Consider the following 13,886-nt stretch of genomic DNA (forward strand, 5'->3'; position numbering starts at 1 on the left):
GGTGCAGCATCACTCTGCAGTGTTGCCAGATTTATTTAAGATGGTGGATTCAAGATGATGGCCAGAAATATGGCAATGTCGCACTGATGTCATGACAGGGAGCTCAAACTTTTGGTGGGAAAATATGTCATTTGGGCAACCTCCACTAAACGAGGTCCAGTGGGCAACTCACCTATTTCACAACACCACCACCAGAGGGCACTGCTGACCCTCCCCGTCCCATAACCTAAGATGGCTTCTGGGGAAAAAAATGGCAGGGGAAATATGCTCAGTTTGTATTCAACTGCTGGACTAGGAGGACAGAAGTAACAGTTTACACTGTACTGGGTGTTCAGTAGGTGAGATGTCTGTGGTGGAGAAGGAGTTTAATGGATATATTAGCTGTAATCATGGAGCTGAGAACTGTGTCCATAGCCACTTGCATGGTGCTTGGAAGCCATTGATATTTGGTGAATGTATGAAGGAAGATGAATATGCTCCATCAGAAATGAAAATGCAGCAGGATGGGGATAGGCTACACTTCGCAACTCATGCTAATAAATGTGTGTGCTGCAACTGTAGATCATTCGATAAAAGTCCAGACAGTCTACCAAATAACAAGAGGCAAGATGTTCAACCAGTCTGGCGCAAGTATTCATGTGTTCAACTGGGCAAATGATGGCAATGAGCAGGTATGAATGTGTAGAATATTGTCACGTACATATCTTGAAAATGTAACTGGAGCTTAATGCACCATTGCATGAAGAGAGAGAGAGAGAGAGAGAGAGAGAGAGAGAGAGAGAGAGGAAAGAGAGAGAGAGAGAGAGATAGAGAGAGAGAGAGAGAGAGAATGAAAGAGCTTTGCTGATGAAACACGAATATTTAAACAATTTGCGATGTAGTTACACATTTCATTCCGAGGATTACCGCCACACTTTAACACTGTCTCTAAAAAGATTGCGGCACACGTGTGAAATTACCCAGCCTTCCTCCCTGAGACGCTTTGTACGCTTTTGTGGGAAATATCACATCCTTTCCTTGTCCTTGAGCACTAGCTGCCTCAGGACGTATTAAATGCGCTTGAAATTGTCTCTAAATGTAGTTTCAAAAAAGATCGCCGCACAGTAGTTTGCTTCAATTTTGCTAGGTGTACCACCACACCTCAACACAGTTTCTAAAAACAACGCAGCACACTTGTGAAACTTTTCTGTCGTCGTCCCTTAGAAACTTGGCGTGCTTTTATGGGAAATAGATATTGAAACCGACAGCGAAATAAACTCTCTGTAACTCGAAACAAGGCTCTCACCACTTTTCGAGTTTTACCTGCTTGTTTCAAGGCACTGCCGGAGACCGAAAAACTTCTGAGTACTACAGCTGTAGCAGTCTTCACCACTTTTCTGAAAGTCTGAATGGGCTTAGTCTATATTTGCTGCTATGTTAACGCTCTTCGTTCTATTTTCCTAACTTCTCGAAGCACGCTAGTGTCTAAGCACAGACAGGAAAACCAAAACAATTGGTAGCATACCGCTGTATGGCTGATATGGAGAATTACTGCGTAAATGGTATGGTATTCTAGCAAACCTTGTGAAAATACGTATGTTCTTGAAATTCCAAAGTCTGGATATGATCGCAACTCGTTGCAGACACCACGGCAGCAAGTAGGCCACACTGGAAATAGTACCACCAGTGGACGCCTTTTTGCCAGTGGGAACCAGCCCAGCCGGGAACCTGCCCAGCCTTTGTACACCAGTTTGAAGAGTGAACACTGTTCGCGGACGGCTCTCAGGTCACCCATCAGGACAGTGTGTGTGGGAGCAGTTGACTCATGAGCGTTGGTTGCGTTGGATGGCCCATCGACCGTGTGGGAAATATCTAGTGTGAGTGCCTGGTGATCGATAGCTGTATGCAGGATATGGAAATGGTGATTTTGTGTGGTGCAGGATACGAATTGTGTTATCACATTGATATGGTAAGGTGGCACAATCGTCCGTGGCTGCTATAGCCTGGTTGGAGGTCGGTTTCACGCTGAAAAATCCCATCTTTCCACGATAGTAGCAGAGCAGTGTTATTGAGGAACTGTTTTTGCGGTATTTCCGTATTCCATGACCTGTAGATCTCATTTGCAGAGTTCAACTGTCAGTGCAGTAAGTCTGCTGAATGTGTTTCCGATCTGCACTAAATAGTTTGCCGCTGAAATTGTAGTAATTTCTCCGTTTGCAGAAAGTGTCGGACAGTCCTCCCACGTCGGCAGCAGCAATTTGGTGAGAACCAATCAGGATGCTCCTTTCATAGGAAGTTCCATGACGTCCGATACAAGACATTCTTTGTGCGGGGCATAGGAGCCTCTAGAGACTGGTTCGAAAAAGAAAGGGGCAAGGTATGTACGGAGAGTTCCGTGACTTCTGAGAATCACATAATGTCTTCTTTGTTTGAATATTCAGAGACAAGACCAAACATACCAGCCTCCTCGTGTTCGTGCAGGTAGGAGTTGACCCCACCAGCCATTTTGGGTTTAGAGCACCTCCAGAACAGCAGTTGTAGGGCATAGAAACATCACCGCAACATTCGCCCATTATTCTCATCTGTAGGAAAGTGTTTCTTTTTTTCCACAGTCTGTTGTGGGATTCTAAATATGCCATGAGCTTCTAGATACCTAGTTGTTCTGATTTTCCTGTCTGCGCGTGGACACTACTTGCTGTGGCCGCCCACTTAATACACCGTAGCGCCTACTGCATCGGCATCCCATTTCACGTCCAACCAACACGGCATGCCTGCAGCACCGGCCGTAGATTCACCAGGAAAACCTAAGTTGTCTGCGTTCTCACACAAATATTTACCGGCATAGCCGGCAGAACACCTTAAACAGATGTCGCAGGTGGCCCAGGAACTACTAAGATAGGCCAGGCACCTGTTGGAATTGTAGAATTGTTTCGTCGTGGTTTCTCCCAGTGAAGAGACGGGTCTTTTCTATTATTTGTTATTTTATGTTTGTGACGATCCCCAGTCGGGATCGAGTCTTGTTCTTTTAGAGATTGTAGTATTGTTTCGTTTTGGTGAGTCCAATAAGTTGTTTTCGGACTTGTTTTTCCCGCATTTCTATTCTGCTAGCGCAGATACTTCACTACTGTGCTTCGAGAAGAGAGGGGAAATAAAAATAAGAGCCTTAACGACCATAGCTCCAGCGGCAAATATAAACTGAGCCCACTCAGCGTTTCGGAAAAGTGAAGAGGACTGCAGTAGCTTAATGACTCAGAAACTTTTCTCTCTCTGACAGTGCCTTCAAACAAGCAGGTAACTCTCGAAAAGTGGTGAGCGTCTTGTTTCGAGTTACAGAGATATTTATTTCGACTTCCGAATTTCGCGGTTTTGGCGTGTAAATTCGGATATTACAGCTGATATGTACCAAGACCTATTTTCCATAAAAGGGCGCCAAGTTTCTCAGGGATAAAGACTGAAAGGTTTCACAAGTGTGCCGCAGCGTTGGTTTTGGGATATTTGCCACAAAAGGGCGCGAACGGTCTCGGCGATGAAGACAGAGGATTCACAAGTGTGCCGCAAACTTTTAAGAGTCTGTATTCAAGTGTGGCGATATACATCGCAATATTGAAGCAAACTAATGTGCAGCGATCTTTTCTGAAAGTGTGTTTAGAGAACATATTCAACTGGATTTAATAACTCCTGAAGCACTTTGTACTCAAGGGAAAGGCAAGGGTATGGTATTTCTCGCAAAAGGGCTTGAAGTGTCTCAGGAGGTTTCACAAGTGTGCCGTGATTTTCTTAGAGTCTGTGTTCAAATGTGGCCGTATATCTCGCAAAACTGAAGCAAACTACTGTGCAGCAATCTTTTTAAAAGTGTATTTATTGCTAACGGTGGCACGTAAACAGCCTTTTGTAAACGCCACCAATAAATAATCACATACTGTCAGGGCCGGTAACCTCGGAGACCAGTACTGTATGGCTGAATCATTTTGTCCAGTGCGGCCGATCCATCTTTCAGTAATCCTTTGATTTAAGAATTCCCGCACTACCAGATGCCAGTGTGGATGTGCCCCGCTCTGTTGGTAAGTGAAGTCGTTCGAATCAGCCTCCACCTGCGGGAAAGGAAAGTTCTCAACCATAGCGAGATACGTGCTTCCTGCAACAGTGTTCCTGACAGAGAAGAAAGGACCATACACCTTTTCCCTTGAAACTGCACATAACACATTAAATTTTTAAGAGTCCCTCGCATGGTGTACAACTTCATGTTGTTGTTCTGTACCCAATATTCTCACATTATGACGGTTCACCTTTCCATTTAAGTGGAAAGTTCCCTCGCCTCTAAACAATAAGCGTGGAATAAAACTGTCATCCTCTATCTTGTCAAGAACGAAATTACAGACCTCCACACGTTGTTGTTTGTCACCTTCACGAAGAGCTTGCAATACCTGAATTTTGCATGGCTTCGTGTGTAAGCGTTGATGCAACATACGGACGGACGGGGGCCATGTTCAGCTGTCGAGCTACACGGCGAACGGATTTATGCCGGCTCCTTGTGAAACTACGGCGGACGCGTTCGATGTCTTTTTCAGACACTCGAGGACAGCCCCGAAATTTGCCTTTACACAAACAACCTGTTCCTCGGAATTATTCATGTCATCGTCTAACGCTCTGTGCTGTAGGAGTTTGTACACCATACCTAATACGAAAGTCATGTTGAGTAGTTACTACTGATCCGCACTGCGCAGAACGTAGAACACAAAACGCTTTCTGTTGTCCCGACACCGTTTTTACAATAACTGAAATGGGAGCACATTGCTGCTACCTAGCGGTAACCATGTAAAACTCGAGAGTTTGCACTCCCCAACAGTACGAGGTTCACACACATACCCCAAATAACATAACAGTATGATTTTTTTTTAAAAAACTGGTTGATTCTTTTTGATTTTTGCATATTATGCATACCCCCTGTTTTAGTTGCATTTTTATCTTTTATCTTTTCATTGTGACGCAATCTGTGACGTTGACTTTCAGGAATTTTAGCCGAACACTAATGTTTAGCATGTTATTACTTTTGTTCTTCTATCTGTAGTTCTATTTCGTATGAATCTTTTAAACACATTTACCTCAGCGGACAAACAAGTCAACCCCTGTTCCTTGCACTTTTCCGTTTCCGCACCTCATTGGTGGTGACTTCACTTTACCCTCGATACGTTGGCGAAACAGTTGCTTAAATCCGGATGTAGGCACAAAACAACGCCCGAGATTGTGTTAACCACATTGTCTAAAAATACTTTCGAGCAGTTAGTTCATGAGGTCACTCGAGTAGTAAACGGTTGCGAAAACACACTTGATCTCTTACCAACAATAACGAACGTCAAAACGGATACAGGGATTAGAGATCACAGGGTTTTCGTAGTGATAGTGAATGTCGTAATTCCAAAATCCTCCAAAGCTAAACGAAAAATATACCTATTCAAAAAAGCAGGTTGTAAAATCACTGGCCGCCTTTCTTAGAGACCGTCTCCACCCGTCCCAAATTAGTATTGGACCAGTAAGTGTAGACCACATGTGGCTTGAATTCAAATATATAGTTCCGACGGCAATGGAGAGATTAATAACAAACAAATTAATAAACGACGGAGCTGATTTCTTTGTTACACAAAATGGGTCAGAACACGGTTGCAAAAACAATGAAAAAAGTATGTCAAATTTAAACGAACGAAAAACTCCAAGACTGGTGATCTTCTACAGAAGCCCGATATTTAGTGCGGAATTCAGTGTGAGATGCTCATAAAAGTTTCCACAACGAAACTTTATCTCGATACATGGTAGATTCTGGTCGTATGTAAAGTGTGCTGGCGACAAGACGCAATCGATGCCTAGTCTGTGGGATACCAAAGGAAATATCGATGACAATGGTGCTAAAGAAGAGTTACTGAACACACCCTTCCGAAGTTCCTTCACCAAGGAAGACGAAGAAAATATTTCAGAATTCGAATCAAGAACAGTTGCCAACATGAGTAACTCAGAAGTAGATGTCCTCGGAGGAGTGAAACAACTTAAATCACTTAGTACAAGCAAGACTTTAGGTTCAGGCTGTGTATCAGTTAGTTTCCTTTCAGAGTATGCTGATACAATAGCTCCATAGTAAACAATCATATAGAGCCGCTCGCTCGACAAAAGAGCAGTACCCAGAGACTGAGAAGTTGCACACGTCACACCAATATTAAGGAAAGGCTGTAGGAGTAATCCATTAAATTACAGGGCCATATCATTTACGTCGATATGTATCAGGATTTTGGAACATATATTGCGCTCGAAGATTATGAATGACCTCGAAGAGAACGCTCTATTGACACGTGGCAGTCAACAAGGATTTAGAAACTATCGTTATTGTGAAACCCAACTACCTCTTTATTCACACGAAGTGCTGAGTGATGTTGACGAGGGATATCAAACTGATTCCTTATATCTAGATTTACAAAAGGCTTTTTGCACTGTACCTAACATGCTGCTTGTAGTCAAATTACATGCTTATGGAATATCATCTCACTTACGTGACTGGATTCGTGATTTCCTGTCAGAGAGGTCACAGTCCGTAGCGGATGGAAAGTCATTGGCCCTCTGCTGTTCCTTGTCTATGTAAACGATTTTAGGAGACAATTTGAGTAGTCGTCTTGGGTTGCTTGCAAGTGCTGTCGTTTATCGTCTAGTAAAGCCATCAGAAGATAAAATTTCAAAACGTTTTAAGAAAGATATCTTCATAGTTCAGAAATTGTCAGTTGACACTAAATAGTGAAAACTGTAAGATCATCCACGTGAGTGCTAAAAGTAATCCGTTAAAATTCTGTTAAACAAAAGATCAGTCAACTCTAAAGTCCGTAAATTCAACTAAATACCTAGATATTACAATTACGAACAACAAATTGGAAAAAAAAACCATATGAAAATGTTGTGGTGAAAGCAAACCAAAGACAGCGTTTTGAGGCAGGACAGATTTACTAAAGAGAGTGCCTAAATTTCGCATGTCGTCCTCTTTTGGAGAACAGTTGCGCGGTGTGAGATCGTTAATAGATAGGATTAGCGGAGGACACTCAGAAAGTTTAAAGAAGAGCAGCACGGTTTGTATTATAGAGAAACAGGGGAGAGAGTGTCACTGAAGTGGTACAGGATTTGGGGCGGACATCATTAAAACAAAGGCGTTTTTCGTCGTGGCGAAATGTGCTAAAGAAATGTCTATCACTAACTTTCTACTCTGAACGCGAAAATGTTTTGTTGCCGCCGACCTATGTAGGAAGAAAATAAGGAATATCAGAGCTGGCACGGAAAGATATAGGTGTCCATTTTTTTTTCTTTTTTTGGCGCGCTGTTAGGGATTGGAACAACAAAGAATTACTGTGACGGTGATTCGATGAACCCTCTGCCAGGCACTTATGATTTGCAGAGTATCCGTGTAGATGTTTATGCAGATGTGTATTGGCTCCTACGCAGTCGCTTCTGCGCTTCTATTAATGTCGTGTGGGTCTATTTAATAAGGAGAAGGTGGAGAAGAAGATACCGGGACGTGCTACAAGAGGATGTCATTGAAGAAGCAGTCAGCTCATATAACTACCCCATACTGCGTGCATTTAAAAAGGACCAGTGTGTTCGGTTGGTGTTAGATCCACTACAGGTCAAGATGATCATTGAGACAGAAATCCTATAGGTCAGAAACATTTGACGAACTGCTGCAGCGATTCCATGGCGCGTGTGTGTTAACAACAGTGGACCTGTACATTAGTCACTGGTTGGTTGAACTGCACACTACGTATCAACATTACAGACATTTTTATGTTTCGGGCGATGCTACCGCTTTAGTAAGCTGTAGTTTGGATTAAATGTGTCGTCAAGTACCTTCATTAGGTGGATGGATTTTTCCGTCCCGGATAAACTAAGATACAGAGTGGCATTGTATGCGGATGACGTACTCGTCATGGAGGAGATATGGATGGAACACTGTGCAGTATTGTATCATTTCCTTAGGGTTCTCAAGGATCAGGCAGTTACCATCAACCTAACGAAGTAGTTCTGACGTAAGTACACAGAACTCTGGAGCCATGTAGTCGCCACAGATGGTATGCAGCTGGATACAACTTAACCCTCAAACCGACACATCGGTCTGAGACGCCAGTATTTTTAAATGTGTATTGTGGAAACACTGATCTGTTCTACGGTTTCCCCTCCACAGTGCCTTCACGTCGATAAAGTATATACGTGGCAAAGGCATTGTAGTTCAGCTTACGGCTTCTAATTGTCAGCTGCACTGTAATTTCTTTAAACCTACAGGTCTGTCAGACCGGGCGTGTCGAATTAGGTATGAAATCTATCAGCCTGTTAGACCTGCTGTTTCTTATTAAGTATGATTTATGTTGTCGACTACTTCTTACTTTTGTAATGTATTCTCTTTTGTGTGTTTTAAAAGACTCCATGATGGCTAGTATTTCGGGGTGTGTCCGTCAATTAAGTAGAGGCCCAAGAAATGAGAGAATACGGTGCAGTAATGCTAGTTTTCAGAAAAAAATTCCGAGTAGCCGCAGAAAAGCACTGATGAATTCGAGGTGGAAACTCAATATTGTGATTATTATTCTGATTTTACAATTACCGACGAGAGCTGATTATCAGAGAAGAAAAAGTAATGGCAATAGGCTAATATTCAGAGTAGCGATGATGATGACGATGACGTCGACGATTGTGACAGTGTACTTGAAGACGCGCAAGATATTTTTCTGGACAATATACTTGGAGAACAAAGCAATATGACAGATTTTTTCTTGGGGAAAGGAACAAAATATTTTATACGGAATAGACTGGAACCAACAAGAGCAGTCAGAATACCAAGTCATAACATTGTGAGACAATTACCTGGACTGACTAGGAAAGCTACTAACTTAGGTAATCCTGACAGTCTTGCTATTTGGGAATGTTCGTTTGACCAAGCTATGATTTACAGTATCATACAAACAGGAAAATTATCATACAAATAGGAAAACTTTGTCAGAAACAACTTGAAAGACACAGCAAACCAATCTAACTACCGCAAAACTTATTCTGTAGAAATTCATGCCTTGATTGATTTGCTAATGTTCACATCCATTTTCAAATCTGCTCACGAAAATATCATCTCTCTCTTCGCCAAGGTCCTGAGTGGAAGACCAATATTTAGAACAACGATGTCTGTCAAGCAGTTTGAAATACTGATCAACTGCCTACGGTTTGATGATTCTGCAACATGTGAGGTGAGGAAACAATGTGAGTGTGCGGCTGCCATCTCTGAAATATTCAGTAAATTCATATATAATTCGCTGCAAATGTATTGCATTAGTGAGAATGTGATGGTTGACGAAATGCTTGTTCCTTTCAGAATGGGGTGGGGATTTCGCGTTTATATGCCAAAGAAACCCAACACGTATAGCATCAAGATACTGTGCATGGCTGACTCATTTCCTTCATACCTTTTCAACGTTTACATTTATAGTAGAAAGGACTTTGAATAAATAAAACTACAAAATAAGTCAATTTAATGTTTCATAAAACAATTTAGGCCTAAACCCAAAAATTAACTATTAAAAATGTTAAAGTTATGAAAAAATATGGAAGACGAAAAATCAGGTCTCTCAGGCTGGATGTATCTAATTATGTACTATCAACCTATGTTTCAGTTTAAGGATTAACTTTAGGCTATAGGGGACTACATGCACCGAGAACCAAGAGGTAATTAAGAGCCTTTCTGGGGCTAATAACTTCTACAAAAGATTCTTGAAAGTGACAGTCACAACCACGAAGTTGTGCTAACTGACAGGCTAGAACGTGGCATGGAGTTGGACAGAAGTAGAGCAGTGAGAGTTTTAACAGTTTAAAGAAGCACTATCGGCTCGATTTCTGTTCCACCATAATTCGGGTACTGTAGGATTAATTCATCGACTGTTGATTAACTAGAATCACATAAATAATATTAAACACTTGAATGTATCAACATTGTAATACTAAATACAATACTACATAAGTAGTGGGCAACAGGGATGCAGACCCAGTCTTAATTGTTGCCAGATTTATTTAAGATAACGGATCCAAGATGGTGGCCATGAATTTAACAATGTCGCAGTGACGTCATAGCGAGTAATTAAGATTTTGGATGGAAAAAAGGTCAATTGGGCTACCTCCACTAACAGTACCCTATCCGCGTCCCCTCCACTCTCCACCCTTCCCCAGCAGGAAACTGATGGGAAAAGGACTCAGTCTGTGCTGGGCTGCCATACAGGATGGATGTAAGTTATTGTTTTGTATACAGTGCAGTATATTGCTTATTTCAACAATCTGTGTTGTCATTGACCGAGTGTTAGACAGTAGCTCCATCCAGTGCGTTCACCTTGAGGTCAGGAGGCCAACTGATCTAGTTCACAACAACGCCACTAGAGGGTGCTGTTGACCTTCCCCCTCGCCTTCCCTGTCCCTCCCCTTCTCCTTCCCCTCCTCTCCCATGACGTAATCCAAGATAACGGTCTGGAGAAAATATGGCAGGGAAATTCGCTCAATCTGTCTGGCCGCTGGACAGAAGCAATTGTTTACTGTGTACTATGTGTTCAGTGTATGAGATGCCTATGCTGGAAAATGAGGAGTTTAACCGGGTATATTAGCTGTAATCATGCAGTTCAGTACTGGTCCCCAGTCACTTGCATCATGCGTGGAAAGTAATATTTTACATCTCTATGGGTACATCTCGTACTAATCTCATGGTAAATATTTTCGAAGAGGTGGAAAAAGATGAAGTGATATATGAACAAAACAGCGTTTGGCACTTACGTTTTAAATAAAGCATAGCGGAATCTCTCAGTGACCGAACTAGACGCACTGAAAGAAGTCTGGGAGTTCACAAAAGTTAGATTCTTTCTGCTGAGAAGAACGACCAAGGTCTATAGAGACCATAAGTCTTTACAATTTCTTACGAATGCAAAATTAACATATTGGATGGCTTTATCGTTAATCAGTGCACCTACAAGAATTTAGCTTTCATGTTGAAGCCAGGAAAGGACAATGTTTTAGTAGAGGCTATGTCTAGAGCACCCACTTGGTTAGCTCAAGAAAATGATAATGGGCTTAAGGGGGCATGAGCGGACGATTTGGATGGGATTCAGTTAATGAAAAGGGGACATACCATTCAAGGTTTGTTTCCCTAAAACAATTAATTGTAATAAATTACACTGTGGCTTACAAATTACAGTGACACAAACAAATAAAGCTGCTTACAATATGAGGTAATAAACATGTTATATACCACAGGTAAACAGAGAAACTTCAGAACTGTTTACAATTTGATACATTAACAAATAATCGTGTTGCACTAAACTACATACTAACACCTAATACAGTTAACTTTTTAAATGTGAAGCACAAATGTATAATTTACAATTAAATTTTCAGTTGAAGTCACTCCTTCCTATAACTTCTTTAAATGAGTGATAAAGTTTTCGACAGGTATCTCAGTTAAAAATGCCCTAAAATCATTAATACAATAACACGTACATGACTAAATATATGTACGGCAAATCCCAACATCAAAAACGCAAAACAAATTCAAATTTTCGCCAACATGGGTCGCTTGCCGGTCAAAACATGTTACTACTACAGCAGCGGACAAACTTACATAGGTAATAACACAGGCCACCTAGCAATCTTGCCAAAATCAGTTTACACGAAGGAGTAACAAGGGGGAAGGGAGGGGTAAACACAATAAATACCATACGCAAGTGCACTTGCCATACCTGCTACTAAAAATACAGTATAAAAAAGCTCTCAATTAATGACAAATCCAGGATAGACCTGGCAATATTGCACCTGAGCGCTAGTAGCCAAAACAAAGTTGACAGATACCAAGGTCTGGCGTCATCTTAGGGCTAACTGGCACAACAAATAAATAAGAGTAAAAGAACAAGCAAATGCCAGTGCCCAAGAATTTAAATATGATTAACTACACATGAGGCTAAAATCAATTGCTATCACCTTGGACGTCGTCTTAGGTTTATTTGACACTACAAATAAAGGTAAAAGAACAGACAAATGACAATGCCCAGCGATTTAAATATAATATGTAAGCACAAGGCTAAAAGCAATTGCTAGCAACTTAACAAGCACACATAAAAATATCAGACTGCTGCCACATCACAAACGGAACAGGCGCGCGCGCTGTTCCCCGCAAATCAGGAAAGCAATAACACACAATCCAGCAACCAAAGCAGCCTGACCACAGTAATTTCAACTCAGAATCAGGGCGCGTGAACACACCGGGTCCACGCAAAACGCACACTGCTAAATAATTCCCACCAACAGATACGGCTGCCCCTCCCCCCCCCCCCCCCCCCCCCCACCTGGGCGGGAAAACAGAGGCGACGACCGGGTACACACCAGCAGAAAACTCGACACCCAGACTCTGGCTAAAATATAAACAACAGTTGAAGTAAGGTGAAACAAACCCCGCCACGCAGACCGGACAGAGCATACACAGAAAACCTGCCCTGCAGTCCTTTCAACTCCTGGGTGCGGAAACCCAAGCGATATCGTGGCACCCTTTTCAGAGGCTGAGTACCTTGAGCGACCTCGTGCGGGAATAAATCAGTTGTCCACTGTACCACATCATCAACACGCCACACTGCCCAATGCCCCAATCAACAAGGTCCGCCAACAACGTGACCACACCTCCTTGCCGGGGCAGAAGGCAAAATACCACCAGCTCGTTGCGAATCCAACTGCCGAGCCGAGGGTAGTGGCACCCCTCGAAAAACGCTCCAGAGGGCAGCAGCCGCCTCAGCGCCTGCGCATGACAAACCAGACGGAAACAGAAATACAATCGTTAGTGCCGGATATGCAACGCACCAGAGAAATAGCACAATATCCCACCCCCAAAGGCTTAACTCGGAAGGGGGGGGGGGAGAGGCACACTACTGAGTATAAGACGGGCATTTAAGCTGGTTGAGGTGCACCCTGGAAATACGTCCGGAAGAGAGATCTCTTACCTCAAAGGTAACAGGTCCCAAGATTTTAACAATGCGATAGTGCCCCTGAAAATGCGGTGTAAATTTCCCTCCCAAACAGTGTCCACCAGTCTCAGAAATCGTTAGGACAAAAACTAAATCGCCCATTTTAGCATTAAATAGCCGTTTTGCCTTATAATACCTGTCGGCCTCTTTCTGGTGGGTCGCAAAGACGTTTCTCCTCGCTCTCTCCCAATTTGGAGAATCGCAGGACTGAATTGCTCCAGAAGAATGTCATTGATGGTCCAGAGATTAGAGGGTGGCGAATTGACCTGATAGGCAAACATCAACCTGTTGGGACAAGTGTCGGTGGATTCATGCCTGGCAGAATTCAACTCCTGATTGAGCCAACTTAAAGTTGTATCCCACTTAGAAGGGGCCCAAGTATGATAAATACAAAGAGCCGCCTTCAAATTGCGGTTACCTCTTTCTGCAAATGAAGGACGGGGATAATAAGGGGTGGTGGTAATGTAACTAATACCTTGATTAAAACAAAATCCCTTAAAGTGGCGAGACAAAAAGGCCGGCTCGTTATCGGAAACCAAACTCTTGGGGGGTCCAAACCAGGCAAAAATCTGGCATAGCTGCTGAACGGTGACAGAGGCATAGCTCCCGTGGTAGGCCAGAGAAAACGAGAGAACGCATCAACGGCCACAAAGATGTACTTGTTTCCTCTTTTAGTACATGGCAAAGGTCCTACATAATTAATGGATATACAATCCAAAGGTTACTGCTCGTGAGTAGACTGTAGCAGACCTTTGAGAGCCCCAGAGTCGGGTTTGGCCTTTTTACAATCATAACAGTTGTTGACATAAGAGCGAACATCGCGATACATGCCCTCCCCGATAAATTTCTTGCGGACCT

Source organism: Schistocerca gregaria, chromosome 3, assembly GCF_023897955.1.
Source record: "Schistocerca gregaria isolate iqSchGreg1 chromosome 3, iqSchGreg1.2, whole genome shotgun sequence".
In the NCBI taxonomy this organism is placed as follows: domain Eukaryota; kingdom Metazoa; phylum Arthropoda; class Insecta; order Orthoptera; family Acrididae; genus Schistocerca; species Schistocerca gregaria.